Source organism: Rutidosis leptorrhynchoides, chromosome 1 (genome assembly GCF_046630445.1).
Source record: "Rutidosis leptorrhynchoides isolate AG116_Rl617_1_P2 chromosome 1, CSIRO_AGI_Rlap_v1, whole genome shotgun sequence".
In the NCBI taxonomy this organism is placed as follows: domain Eukaryota; kingdom Viridiplantae; phylum Streptophyta; class Magnoliopsida; order Asterales; family Asteraceae; genus Rutidosis; species Rutidosis leptorrhynchoides.
Genome location: NC_092333.1, coordinates 229,464,014 through 229,480,241, shown reverse-complemented (window position 1 = coordinate 229,480,241; position 16,228 = coordinate 229,464,014). Strand labels below are relative to the sequence as shown.

General features: G+C 32.3%; 1 pseudogene; it reads right to left on the bottom strand.

Moving 5' to 3' along the window:
- Window positions 1-2,075: 2,075 nt before the first annotated feature.
- LOC139895536 (uncharacterized) lies at window positions 2,076-14,406 on the bottom strand (annotated as a pseudogene).
- Window positions 14,407-16,228: the final 1,822 nt, after the last annotated feature.

Genomic DNA, 16,228 nt, shown 5'->3' with positions numbered 1-16,228 from the left:
AAAACTGGTTTCAAGTTATGGGGATAAAAGCCTATTTATAGGAGTAAAAATTCGTTGCTGGCCAATTCAAAAATTGCAACCGCATTAGAGGGTCTCGCGACCGCATTAGGTCGCCTCGCGACCGCAATTCATTGTAATGCTAGCGCGATTTACCTTGTTCTCAGCTTCTGGATTTCTGTTAATACAATGCGACCGCGAGATTTTTCATGCGAGCGTAACCACTTCAATACGACCGCAATTCCCATAATTGCGGCAGCGAGATGCACTGTTTCCATCAGTTTTTTCCTGATTCAATTCTAAACTTGGAGATTTAATTCGAACTTCGATTTTTACATGGAAAGCACTTTATACCCGAGCTTTTGGAGTTTTTTCATGATTACTTTTATAAAAAAATGAGGCATTCCGAGAATCGAACTCGGGACTTCCCGCACCGAAAGCGAGAATCATACCACTAGACCAAATACCCAATTATCAAACAATTATCATTCATCTAATTGTTGTCATTCATATAAAAAACACTTATCTTCTATCGAAAAACGATTATCATTCATCATAATGCTATCATTCATCAAACACTTCTCATTTATCAAAAAATAGTATCATTCATCAAGCATTTATCATTCATCAAAATACCAGATTATTGATAAAAATATCAAATGAATGATAAAAGTAGCTGATGAATGATAAGCGATGAATGATAAAAGAACGTGATGAATGATAAATGATAAAAATACGCAGTGAATGATAAAGATAGCTGATGAATGATAAGCGAAGAATGATAAAAGAACGTGATGAACGATAAAAAATACCCGATGAATGATTAAAATACCCGATGAATGATAAAAATACCAAATGAATGATAAAAGTAGCTGATGAATGATAAAAAAATGCCCGCTGAATGATAAAAATAACCGATGAATGATAAAAATACCAAATGAATGATAAAAATAGCTGATGAATGATAAAAAAAAAATACCTGATGAATGATAAAAATACCTGATGAATGATAAAAATACCTGATGAATGATAAAAGTAGTTGATGAATGATAAAAAAAAAATACCCGATGAAAGATAAAAATACCCGATGAATGATAAAAATATCAAATTAATGATAAAAGTAGTTGATGAATGATAAAAAAAACACTTATCTTTTATCAGACACTTAGTTATCTTTCATCAAATAGTTAAATTTAAAAAAAAACAGTTATCATTCATAAGAAAAAAAACTATTCATCACAAAACAATTATCATTCATCAAACAGTTATCATTCATTTATGAATACAATTATCATTTATAAGAAAACACTTGTCATTCATCTAATTGTTACCATTCATATAAAAATCATTTTCCTATAAAATTCAGTTATCTTTTATCAGTAAACGGTTATCATTCATCAAAATCAAAATGTTATCATTTATCAAACAATTATCAATCATAAGAAACAATTATCTAATGGGTCTTGCATATGGGTCAAACGGGTAGAGTTGTTAAGTTTCAAGTTTTTGAGATTCGCATCCCTGAAAATTGGTCCTATGAGTTTTTTAAAAACATATTGGGTCTTAGAAAAAAAAAGAAATAGGTCGATCGAGTTCAAATCTACCAAGTCCAACAAATAGAGACGGGTCCAACGGGTCTTATATATGGGTTCAACGGGTCGAGCTGTAAAATTTTAAATTTTAGTTGCACGATGTAATTTTTCAAAATAAAATAAAAAATAATAAAATAGTAAAAAATAATAAATAATAAATATGATAAAAAAAATATTTATAACTGAAATTTTACTGAACAAAATGGGTCTCGACCAGACCGACCCGTTTGGGTCTCGACCCACTCAGACCCAACCCAACCCGGGTCTCAACCCAACTGGTTTGACCCATTTAAATTCTGAACTGTTTTGACCCATGACCCGTTTCGACCCAAACCCATTTGAGTCTCGACCCAACCCAACCCAACCCGACCCGACCCGTTTTTCAGGCATACACAATACCAACCCATATATTTGGTTCAATAGATAGCTGGTCAAACAGGTAAACAGAGATGGGTTAATAGGACATCAATCAAACGGGCCAAACTGTCAAGATTCCTATAAAGTATGCAAACAAACTCCTAAATCAATTTATTAAGAGTTCTACATGCATTCAAGCTCTTATAGTTGGTAAAGAAGATATATCAAAGTACCTTTTGCTTTTGAGGGTCTGCACTACGGTTTGCATTTGAGCCAAAGACAAGTTTTCCCTGTGTTTGCCGATGTAATGGCCCGTCCAAATCCATATACACGAATACAATAACATTTGGTCCCATTGCGAGGTATTGACCTCTATATGATACGTTTTACAAACATTGCATTCGTTTTTAAAAGACAACTTTCATTACAATGATAGTTGACAAATATGCATACCATTTCACAATATAAACAGACTATAAATGACTTAATCTGTCATTTACTTTAATATAATCTTATTGAACTCAACGACTCGAATGCAACGTCTTTTGAAATATGTCATGAATGACTCCAAGTAATATCTTTAAATTGGCCAAATGCATAGCGGAAGATTTTTTTCATACCTGAGAATAAACATGCTTAAAAGTGTCAACCAAAAGGTTGGTGAGTTCATTAGTTTATCATAAATATTCATTTCTAACAATTTAATAGACCACAAGATTTTCGTTTTCATTTTCATTTCCATAATCATTATACAGGCATTTCGCAATCTGCATAAAGATAAAATCATTCATATGGTTAACACTTGGTAACCGAACTAATATGATGCATATAGAATATCCCCCGCATACAGGCATTTCGCAATCTGCATGCTATATACCGGCCGTCGCAATCAGTATATATCAATCGAAGTACTAAAGCATTCGTAACCCGAATGGGACGTGTCAAGGTCCATAGATCTATCTTTAGGATTCGCGTCAATTAGGGGCCATTTCCCTAATTCTTAGGCTACCAAGCTAACAAGGGGCGATATTCGGTATTCGTAATCCAACCATAGAATATAGTTTAAGTACTTGTGTTCATTTCGTAAAACAGTTTATAAAACAGTACATGTACTCAGCCCAAAAATATAATAAAAGGGAATAATGAAACTCACTTTCACAAATTTTCATTTCGTCGAAAAATCAGACTTAGCCACGGATTGATTTACAAACCTATAACAAATATATACATATATATCAAAGTATGATAAATATATTCAAATCATATTTTTATTTACGTGTTGATGATTTAAGTTGTCAAGTTAGCAGTCCAACGTTAGTAGTCCAATGTTAGCAGTCCAACGTTAGTAGTCCATATATATAGTTCAATACATCACCCTGTAATAATCAAGACGTATTGTAAATATAATTTTGAAGACTCAATCACAACCCATTGTACAACTATTGTCTTTGAAGTTATCTCGACGTGTTGTGTACATGTGTCTTACGATTTATCTGACGTATTGTAAATATATTGTCTAAGACTCAATCACGACCTATTGTACAACTATTGTCTTTGAAGTTATCTCGACGTGTTGTGTACATGTGTCTTACAATTTATCTGATGTATTGTATATATATTGTCTAAGGTTTAATCACGACCCACTGTACAAACTGTTGTCTTTGAAGTTATCTCGACGTATTGTGTACATGTGTCTTACGATTAACCAAGACTAGTATAGTACAAGGAAATATGTATAAATACATGTATAATACAAGAAAAGTTAGCTAAGACATGGTTATTATAGATTTTTGCAAAATAATCCCGTAGCTATTTTGGTTATTTCTAACCAATCTTGTTTTGCCCATATCTTCTTCGTTATAAATCGGTTTTGAGTGATTCAAATTGCTATGGTTTCGTAACTAACTGTAGTATTTAGAACTAAACTGAAAAAGTAGTGGTTTATAGTCGGAGTTACAGGTTACAAGTCCATATTTGAAAGAGGTAGTCATTTCCGTCGAAAGAACGACATCTTGATGACTATTTTGAAAAACATACTTCTACTTTGAGTTTAACCATAATTTTTGGATATGTTTTCATGTTTATATGAAATATTATTTTCCCAAAATACAAATCTTTAAATCAAAGTCTAAGATAGTTTTTTTTTAATTATCCAACCCGAAACAGCCCCCGGTTTTACTACGACGGCGTATGTCCGGTTTTACGGTGTTCTTCGTGTTTTTAAGTTTTAAATCCTTATGTTAGTATATAATATAGATATAAAACATGTGTTTAGTTGTTTTTAAAAGTTAAGTTAGAAGGATTAACTTTGTTTGCGAACAAGTTTAGAATTAACTAAACTATGTTCTAGTGATTACAAGTTATTTTCTTCGAATAAGATAGTTATATAAGTAAGAATCGAATGATGTTATGAACATCGTTACTACCTCAAGTATAGTAGGTAAACCTACTGGAAATGATGAGAAATAAACTTGAGCTTCAAAGGATCTTTAATGGCTTGGAAGTTCTTGAAGTAGAATCATGACACGAAAAAAAGTTCAAGTAAGAATTCTATCTTGATTTAAGATAGTTATGTTTATAAGAATTAAACCAAAGTTTAAATAAGTTTATTACCTTGATTAAGAGATGAATAGTTACTGAGATTAGATGAAAATTCTTGATCTTTAATGAGTTGTTGGATTGGATTAAAAGGATTGAAAGAAATCTTGAAGTCTTATTGATTTTATGAAACTAGAACTTATAGAATTTATGAAGAACACTTAGAACTTGAAGATAGAACTTGAGAGAGATCAATTAGATGAAGAAAATTGAAGAATGAAGGTGTTTGTATATGTTTTGGGTCGGGGTATATGGATTAGATATAAAGGACGTGTAAGTTTTGTTTTCTTGTAAATAATTCATGAATGATTAATAATATTTTTTGTAATCTTGCTAAATAATTCACACTAGATTACAAAGAATGGTTCCCACATGTTTGATAGCTGATCTAGGGCTGCTAAGGTGATGATTTGATATGTATATACCAATAGTAAATACATCTAGAAGCTGGGTGTAATACGGTTACGAATACTGAATGAATACGAGTAGAATTCTTGATGAAAACGAACGAGAATACGATTACAACTATCTTTGTCAAGTATAAGTATTTTGATATATGTATTTAAGTCTTTCAAATGTGTATTAGTACTTCTTAATACATTACATATATATACATTTTAATTAAGTCGTTATTTCGTCGTTAATCGTTACATGTATATATTGTTTCGAAACCCTTAAGTTAGTAGTCTTGTTTTATGTATATAGTTAATTGTTAATACACTTAATAATATACTTAATTATCATTATATCATGTTAAACATAATGTATTAATATATCTTAATACAATACATATGTATTTATTTTAATTAAGACGTTATTACGTCAATAACCGTTACATATATATCTTGTTTCAAATTCCTTAATTTAGTAGTCTCATTTTATGTATATAACTCATTGTTAAAATACTTAATGAGATACTTACTTATCATAATACCATGTTATATATATATATATATATATATATATATATATATATATATATATATATATATATATATATATATATATATATATATATCATGTCGTTTTTACAAGTTTTAACGTTCGGGAATCGTCGGACAAACTGGGTGGTCAAATGTTTACAACAAATCCGTTTTAATTAATCAAGTCTTAACAAGTTTGATTGCTTAACATGTTGGAAATATTTAATCATATAAATATCAATCTCAAATATATCCATATATTTATATACATATCTTATTTACAAATAGTGGTTCGTGAATCGTCCGGAAAAGTCGAAGGTTACATGAACACAGTTCCAAATTTCTGAATTTCAACATAACAGACTTTGCTTATCGTGTCGGAAACATTAATTCATTTAAAGATTAAGTTTAAATTTGGTCAAAAATTTCCGGGTCGTCACAGTACCTACCCGTTAAAGAAATTTCGTCCCGAAATTTGGTTAAGGAAAGTTTGATAATGGAAGTAAGATTATTCTTGTATCAAGAACTATAACTTGAATTCTTATCATGAATTCGATCGTTCATATAATCATTATCAAGGAAATAGATTAATGGAGTATTTTGAATACCTTGATTGAGTCGAGTTCTGTTTATGAATAGCACGAGTTCAATAAATATAGAGTTTTTTTTTTCATCTTTGTGAAAATATGGATAGAACAATTCGATTACGTGAAGAGTATGAATGAAGCTATCGTAAAAGATGGAATTGAGAAAATAAAGTTTCGTCTTAATTTTTGACGTAGTCACAGTTGATTTCCGGATTTCAAGGAATGTATAGAAAATCTTCGAAATCTATAAAAGATTTGATTTTTTGGGATTTAAGGAAATTAGGATCCTCTTTAATTAAATGTGGTAATCTGCTTCGATTGCTCTGTCTGTTATATCCACTATAAATTGACCTCTTCCGACTCATTATTATCACCATCCCTACTTTCTTCATCAATTCATACATCCAAAAGATTGTGAAAAATGCTCAATCCAGTTCTGGTTCTTGACCTAATATTGACGTTCGCCACCATTATCCTTCTTTTCCAGCTCCCTCCGGAGGAATCTGTTTATATCTATTATGCTCTAGGGATTGTTGTATTTATCATTCTTCCGTGTCTTTATATTGCTATACGCATTGATATACACGGTTTGTAATTTTTGATTTGTTATCGGGCTTTATATTTTCCTTTATATTTCAGAGCTCCATGCTTTTGTTTTCTCTTCTCAACTTTAAGTAAAGCGATCAAGACGTCTCTATTTTGTAAGTACGAAATTTCGAATGAACATAACTAATGTTTTAAGCAGAAAGGAATTATAATAGCACGATTTAATTTGGTAAATTACCGGTATCACGGAAAAGATAGAACTATCAAAAAAATATGTTCTTGATATTTTTAGAGGTTAAATAGAATGAAAGAATCGTGTAACATGGCACATGATGATGATATAATCTGTGAATCATCATGTTCCATTAGAAACTCAGCATGACTTACTGTAATATAACCACGTTGATCAGGCGTCATTATATTATACTAACTCATGCTTCAATTCCCAACACTACTTCAACAACATTCATAATCTAAACTCGATGTTTATAGAAATTTAGAAACTAAAACAGTTTTCTTTAAGATGTAACACAGATAGCACGAAGAGATAAGTAATTTCGGACAAGAATATTTATGAAAATATCCTCAGAAATATCGAGGATATTTATGATGATATTTTTGGAATTTCTAAGATCGAAGGTTGATGAGGAAAATTCTTCCGCAAGTATATAGAATAAGTAAGGAGCAAGATATTCGCTAAAGATTTCATCGGATACAGAATCATCTGTATTCTTTATGTACAAGTTTAGTCCTTATGATTTGTTCACCGTCTCCTTCATAGTATTGCTTAATCCGCTTTCTAGTATCAATTTTTTTGTTGAGCGTTTCCAATACTCTATTCTTTATCGTCAAACTTTTGACTGTTAAGGTCGTTTACAGTTTTTGCTGCTTCTTCAGCATTTTCAAAACTCAAAGAACTAATTCGCAGGTTGGGGTGCTTTTCAGAATTCCAGAATTGGAGTACGTAAGTCCAGGAGATAGACGTCATATGTAGGTATATAACAATTGACGTAGAAATGTTGCGAAATTCAAAATAATGATTGATGCTTCCCGGTATGTGGTATGACAGTTATCGTTACAAGACGTTGATGAGTATATGATGGATTTCAATGAATAATGATAGTGATATTTCGGAGGGATTTAAGTTGCAAAGTAACGGAGTCGCTGGTACGTTTACTGCTAATATGGTGGAACATAAAAGGTTCCCCGGTAACAACGATAGAAAGGCAATCGTATATATCAAGGTTTAATTAAGGTTGTAATCGTCAATATATACATATGACGTTCAAGATGAAATCATTCAGGATTTTGAATGAATATATTTATGAGTTTTATGAATAACAGTGATGTTCTAGCACAGTTTTGAATTCAAAGTATGGTTTTGAAATATGTAAGGATCTAAGAGTGATGCTATCTGTTATATCTTGACTTGGATTATGATCTGTCAAAATCAGAATATGTAATTGAATCTGAATGAAAATGGTTCTGATTTCTATGGAAGAATATATATCGTTGTGAAAGTAGTGAGTATAGATAATGAATATCGAATAATTGAAGAGTGTACAGTGTAACATATTAATTGTGAACTTAAATATTTCTCGGTGGAAGATGTTGGTGTTCATGGAATTCTTGTGAATTTCGCAAGGTACGAATGATATTTTCTAGAAGGTTTCAGGTACATCTGAAATGAAAGTGTAAAATCAAACCTAATTGAATAATACACTTGGTTTATTAGGGGACAGAATTCTTTGAGGTGATGCAGAGAATTAGGATGTTAACGAAGGATGTATATCATGGCATTTTAGTAATGTGAATTAATCGAGTAGTATTTACCCTTCAAAATTCTCACGTAACAGCTTAGTATGAAAAGATATAATATGGTTTCAAAATTCATATATATATATATATATATATAATATATATAAACTCTTTGGAAATAATGAGTTAATATTTCATAACTCGATAGTATAATATTCTTATTGGTGATTGATGTGTTGATATCTGCGGTGGTTATGGAACTTGTGGAGCTTGTGGTACTGCCGGTGTTGCTGATGATGGTGAGATTACTGGTGATAAAGGTGTTGTTGATGGGGGTACTGGTGATGCCGGTGGTGGTGCTGGTGCTTGTAAGTTGTGCACCATATTCTCCAGATTGATTACTCGATCGCGAAGTTCGTTGGCTTCTTCTATTACTCCGGGATGATGGGCGATCGGAATGAGCGGATGAATAAGGTTTAGAATAGTAGATATGATGTAATCGTTGCGAGCTATTCTGGAAATGAGGGTGAAGATGGTGTTTTGGACAGGTTCGCCGGTAAGTGCTTCAGGTTCTTCGCCAAGAGGGAAATTTGGTGGATGGAAGGGATCGCCTTCTTCTTGTCTCCACTGATTAAGTCGACCACGAACCCATCCCCAATTTATCCAGAATTGGTGATGGCTGATTGGTTGATTCATTCCAGTTACACTGCTTTCGGAGCTCAGGTAGAAATCCATATCGGAATAGCTGTCAGATTCTGAGGAACTCGAACTAGTTGCAGGATTCATCTTGCACGGTTAGATAAAGGATATTCGGTATGAAATGATTTTCAGATATCGGATGATATTCTATTTGCATAGAATACCTATATAGAGTACAAAGGATTCCGCAAATTACGGAGGAATTTTCGGAAGCTGTCAGATAAAGTTTACAGTAACAGATACGCTAAGATATGAATTTTGTCTATACACTAATCATGCAATCAATGCAGTAAGACGTGTCTAGACTAAGAATGTTAAGCAGGTAATTTCCGACAAGAGATGATAAGCAAAACTTTTGACATGCAGACACGGTCGAAGTCCAGACTCATTAATGCATCATAACAACTTATCAGTTAGACACACTAATGCAAGACCTGGTTCGCTAAGACCAATGCTCTGATACCAACTGTAATGGCCCGTCCAAATCCATATGGATGAATACAATAACATTTGGTCTCATTGCGAGGTATTGACCTCTATATGATACGTTTTACAAACATTGCATTCGTTTTTAAAAGACAACTTTCATTACAATGATAGTTGACAAATATGCATACCATTTCACAATATAAACAGACTATAAATGACTTAATCTGTCATTTACTTTAATATAATCTTGTTGAACTCAACGACTCGAATGCAACGTCTTTTGAAATATGTCATGAATGACTCCAAGTAATATCTTTAAATTGGCCAAATGCACAGCGGAAGATTTTTTTCATACCTGAGAATAAACATGCTTAAAAGTGTCAACCAAAAGGTTGGTGAGTTCATTAGTTTATCATAAATATTCATTTCTAACAATTTAATAGACCACAAGATTTTCGTTTTCATTTTCATTTCCATAATCATTATACAGGCATTTCGCAATCTGCATAAAGATAAAATCATTCATATGGTGAACACTTGGTAACCGAACTAACAAGATGCATATAGAATATCCCCCGCATACAGGCATTTCGAAATCTGCATGCTATATACCAGCCATCGCAATCAGTATATATCAATCGAAGTACTAAAGCATTCGTAACCCGAATGGGACGTGTCAAGGTCCATAGATCTATCTATAGGATTCGCGTCAATTAGGGGCCATTTCCCTAATTCTTAGGCTACCAAGCTAACAAGGGGCGATATTCGGTATTCATAATCCAATCATAGAATATAGTTTAAGTACTTGTGTCCATTTCGTAAAACAGTTTATAAAACAGTGCATGTATTCTCAGCCCAAAAATATAATAAAAGGGAATAATGAAACTCACTTTCACAAATTTTCAATTCGTCGAAAAATCAGACTTAGCCACGAATTGATTCACAAACCTATAACAAATATATATATATATATATCAAAGTATTATAAATATATTCAAATCATATTTTTATTTACGTGTTGATGATTTAAGTTTTCAAGTTAGCAGTCCAACGTTAGTAGTCCAATGTTAGCAGTCCAACGTTAGTAGTCCATATATATAGTTCAATACATCACCCTGTAATAATCAAGACATATTGTAAATATAATCTCTAAGACTCAATCACAACCCATTGTACAACTATTGTCTTTGAAGTTATCTCGACGTGTTGTGTACATGTGTCTTACGATTTATCTGACGTATTGTAAATATATTGTCTAAGACTCAATCACGACCCATTGTACAACTATTGTCTTTGAAGTTATCTCGACGTGTTGTGTACATGTGTCTTACAATTTATCTGACGTATTGTATATATATTGTCTAAGGTTTAATCACGACCCACTGTACAAACTGTTGTCTTTGAAGTTATCTCGACGTATTGTGTACATGTGTCTTACGATTAACCAAGACTAGTATAGTATAAGGAAATATGTATAAATACATGTATAATACAAGAAAAGTTAGCTAAGACATGGTTAGTATATATTTTTGCAAAATAATCCCGTAGCTATTTTGGTGATTTCTAACCAATCTTGTTTTGCCCATATCTTCTTCGTTATAAATCGGTTTTGAGTGATTCAAATTGCTATGGTTTCGTAACTAACTGTAGTATTTAGAACTAAACTGAAAAAGTAGTGGTTTATAGTCGGAGTTACAGGTTACAAGTCCATATTTGAAAGAGGTAGTCATTTCCGTCGAAAGAACGACATCTTGATGACCATTTTGAAAAACATACTTCTACTTTGAGTTTAACCATAATTTTTGGATATGTTTTCATGTTTATATGAAATATTATTTTTCCAAAATACAAATCTTTAAATCAAAGTCTAAGATAGTTTTTTTTTAATTATCCAACCCGAAACAGCCCCCGGTTTTACTACGACGGCGTATGTCCGGTTTTACGGTGTTCTTCGTGTTTTCAAGTTTTAAATCCTAATGTTAGTATATAATATAGATATAAAACATGTGTTTAGTTGTTTTTAAAAGTTAATTTAGAAGGATTAACTTTGTTTGCGAACAAATTTTGAATTAACTAAACTATGTTCTAGTGCTTACAAGTTATTTTCTTCGAATAAGATAGTTATATAAGTAAGAATCAAATGATGTTATGAACATCGTTACTACCTCAAGTATAGTAGGTAAACCTACTAGAAATGATGAGAAATAAACTTGAGCTTCAAAGGATCTTTAATGGCTTGGAAGTTCTTGAAGTAGAATCATGACACGAAAACAAGTTCAAGTAAGAATTCTATCTTGATTTAAGATAGTTATGTTTATAAGAATTGAACCAAAGATTAAATAAGTTTATTACCTTGATTATGAGATGAAAAGTTACTGAGATTAGATGAAAATTCTTGATCTTTAATGAGTTGTTGGATTGGATTAAAAGGATTGAAAGAAATCTTGAAGTCTTCTTGATTTTATGAAACTAGAACTTATAGAATTTATGAAGAACACTTAGAACTTGAAGATAGAACTTGAGAGAGATCAATTAGATGAAGAAAATTGAAGATCGAAGGTGTTTGTATGTGTTTTGGGTCGTGGTATATGGATTAGATATAAAGGATATGTAAGTTTTGTTTTCTTGTAAATAATTCATGAATGATTAATAAAAGTTTTTGTAATCTTGCTAAATAATTCACACTAGATTACAAAAAATGATTCCCACATGTTTGATGGCTGATCTAGGGCTGCTAAGGTGATGATTTGATATGTATATACCAATAGTAAATACATCTAGAAGCTGGGTATAATACGGTTACGAATACTGAATGAATACGAGTAGAATTCTTGATGAAAACAAACGAGAATACGATTACAACTATCTTTGTCAAGTATAAGTATTTTGATATATGTATTTAAGTCTTTCAAATGTGTATTAATACTTCTTAATACATTACATATATATACATTTTAATTAAGTCGTTATTTCGTCGTTAATCGTTACATGTATATATTGTTTCGAAACCCTTAAGTTAGTAGTCTTGTTTTATGTATATAGTTAATTATTAATACACTTAATAATATACTTAATTATCATTATATCATGTTAAACATAATGTATTAATATATCTTAATACAATACATATGTATTTATTTTAATTAAGACGTTATTACGTCAATAACCGTTACATATATATCTTGTTTCAAATTCTTTAATTTAGTAGTCTCATTTTATGTATATAACTCATTGTTAAAATACTTAATGAGATACTTACTTATCATAATACCATGTTAAATATATATATATATATATATATATATATATATATATATATATATATATATATATATATATATATATATATATATATATATATATATATATATATATTCCATATATATATCATCATATCGTTTTTACAAGTTTTAACGTTCGTGAATCGTTGGACAAACTGGGTGGTCAAATGTTTACATCAAATCCGTTTTAATTAATCAAGTCTTAACAAGATTGATTGCTTAACATGTTGGAAATATTTAATCATGTAAATATCAATCTCAAATATATCCATATATTTATATACATATCTTATTTACAAATAGTGGTTCGTGAATCGTCCTGAAAAGTCGAAGGTTACATGAACACAGTTCCAAATTTCTGAATTTCAACTTAACATACTTTGCTTATCATGTCGAAAACATTAATTCATTTAAAGATTAAGTTTAAATTTGGTCAGAAATTTTCGGGTCGTCACAGCCAAGAACTACTCTGTGAAGTAGATCCTGTTGACGGTTGACCACCGCTACCAGACGCAGCGGGTTGATTTTCTTTAGCTCCCAAAGAAGATGAAACGGGCGGGGGCTGGTACTTTAACGGTTTACCATCCAATCATCTCCCTGATCCAGTAAACGGGTTGAACTTTGGTTCCTCAACTGGAGCGGCTTCCCCTGCAAGAGCACAAAAAGAAAAAAACTGCAATAAAAATGCAAGTATTGTTTTCCATAAAAAGGTATGAGAGCCTAAAATTAAAACCTTCTGCTGATGTCTTGATTAAAAGGTGAGATGGATCAGGTCTATCGGGCTCCTTGTAATCAAGAGGGGCAAAGTCCACCTCACAGTCAGTTTCAATGATCGTTATCGCATTAGAAGGCTTCGATTCAATGATATCGATGTAGTATTTCTTGTTGTTATAGGCAACCATGATGCTATCTCCTGTCGTCAAGCAAGAGAAGTTCCTCAACGTTGTCTCTAAGCTGCATGGGCATAAAAGAAATATCAGAAGAATAACATGTGGTTTCCAATAATATCGTAATATTACAAACTAACTTTTCAAAAACTTACATTGCTTTTGGGTTGGAGATATCCAAAATGTCCTTTGTGTGTGGTTGTAACTCAACATATGTACCCTTGGGGAGGGTCACGTTTTTAACTAGCACAATGTCGCCTTCTTGTAAAAGAAAGTTTTCCATCATCTATATGAGCAATTAATGTGTATTAATGAGAATAATGACTAAGAGATCAAAGGTTAAAAAAAAAGGGGTAGTAAAATGGGTCCTCAAAACGCATACCCAATAGGGCATGTAGATCATGCCTTCTTCTGCAATAAACTCAAGAACCCCACAATGTGAAACCCGCTCAGTAGCAACATTTCTTAGCTCAAACAACATTGGATAATCGATCTGAAGAGATGCTGTAGTTCAAAAGATTTATCGCCATTAACATATATATTATTTATTAATACTCATTAATTAAAGACACTTCTCAAAGAAAGTTTAGTATAACAAACTAACCAAGGCGATCAAGGGCAGAAGGAGGCATTATAACTAACAACAAAAAAGAAAAATTTACATCAATAATCGCATGATAGACTTGTATAGAAAACATTAAAGCACTATCATTCAAATTCAAATGCTTCTTACTTTTATCACCATTCTCTAACTGGGGCTGCACCAGCAGAAGAAAAAAAAAAAAAAGAATTGAAGAATTAGTATAATAATGAATCAAACAAACAAGAGCTAAAGTTGAATCATAACTTACACTTAAGCAAAGAATTACAATAAAATGTCTAAATGTTCACGAATCACGAACAAACTTTTTTGCAAAATGTCTAGATGATTAGACAGACCATACTAAAAAATAATAATACGTATATCAAATTTAAATTTATAATTATTAATATAAAGACTGGAAACAATCTTGAATTAGCAAGATTGATGAGTTTGAGCCTTTTATAAATTAGCAAGTCTTTCATCTTGGATCTATGTTACTATTAAACCCTTGAGCATCTCATTTCCAAAGTTTTCTTCAGTAAGAGCTCCTCGTTGAGCCTCTTTAATTTGTGAGGTGAGGTTCGTACGAATTTTCATATTAATTGCTCGTACTCGAATCGGTTCTCTTTCTTTCCTGCTTAAAGCATCAGCTACTACATTTGCTTTCCCGGGATGATAACGAATTTCACAATCATAGTCGTTTATTAGCTCAACCCACCGTCGTTGCCTCATATTCAATTGTTTTTGTTCGAATATGTGTTGAAGACTTTTGTGATCAGTGTACACTGTACATTTGACCCCATATAAGTAGTGTATCCACATTTTCAATGCAAAAACAACTGGTCCTAACTCCAAATCATATGTCGTATAATTCCGTTCATGAGTTTTCAACTATCGAGAGGCGTAAGCAATAATCTTTGTTCGTTGCATGAGTACACAACCAAAACCTTGTCACGATGCGTCACAATAAATTACGAAGTCTTCGTTTCCTTCAGGTAATGATAAAATAGGCGCCGAAGTTAGTTTCTTTTTCAATAGCTGGAATGCAGTTTCCTGCTCGGAGGTCCATTCATACTTCTTCCCTTTGTGTGTTAACGCGGTTAATGGTTTGGCTATTTGCGAAAAATTTTGAATAAACATTCTATAATAACCAGCTAAGCCCAAAAATTGGCGTATCTGTGTCGGAGTCTTTGGGGTTTCCCATTTTTCAATGGCTTCGACCTTCGCGGGATCAACCTTAATTCCTTGACTGCTAACGATGTGACCAAGGAATTGTACTTCCTTCAACCAAAATGCGCACTTAGAAAATTTGGCATATAACTGTTCTTTTCTTAACAATTCCAGCACCAACCTTAAATGTTGCTCGTGTTCTTGCTCACTCTTGGAGTAAATAAGAATGTCATCAATAAAGACGATAACAAATTTATCTAAATACGGACTACATACACAATTCATGAGGTCCATGAATACAGCGGGTGCGTTTGTCAACCCGAACGGCATGACTAGAAATTCGTAGTGACCGTAGCGTGTTCTAAATGTGGTCTTCGGAATATCTTCTTCTTTGATGGTAACCCGATCTTAGGACAATTTTGGAGTAAACACGTGATCATTGCAGCTGATCAAACAAGTCATCAATTCTCGGCAATGGGTACCGATTCTTGATAGTTATCTTGTTTAACTCGCGGTAGTCTATACACATTCGGAAGGATCCGTCTTTCTTCTTAACGAACAGGATCGGAGCTCCCCATGGTGAAGTACTCGGTCGAATAAATCCACGATCTAGCAATTCCTTCAACTGACTTTGTAGTTCTTTCATTTCAGACGGTGCGAGTCTATACAGAGCATGAGCCACCGGTGCAGCTCCCGGTACTAGGTCTATTCGAAATTCTACAGATCTATGCGGAGGTAATCCCGGTAATTCTTCCGGAAATACTTCGGGAAAATCTCTTACCATAAGCATGTCACTAATGCTATTCTCCTTCGTGTCGATC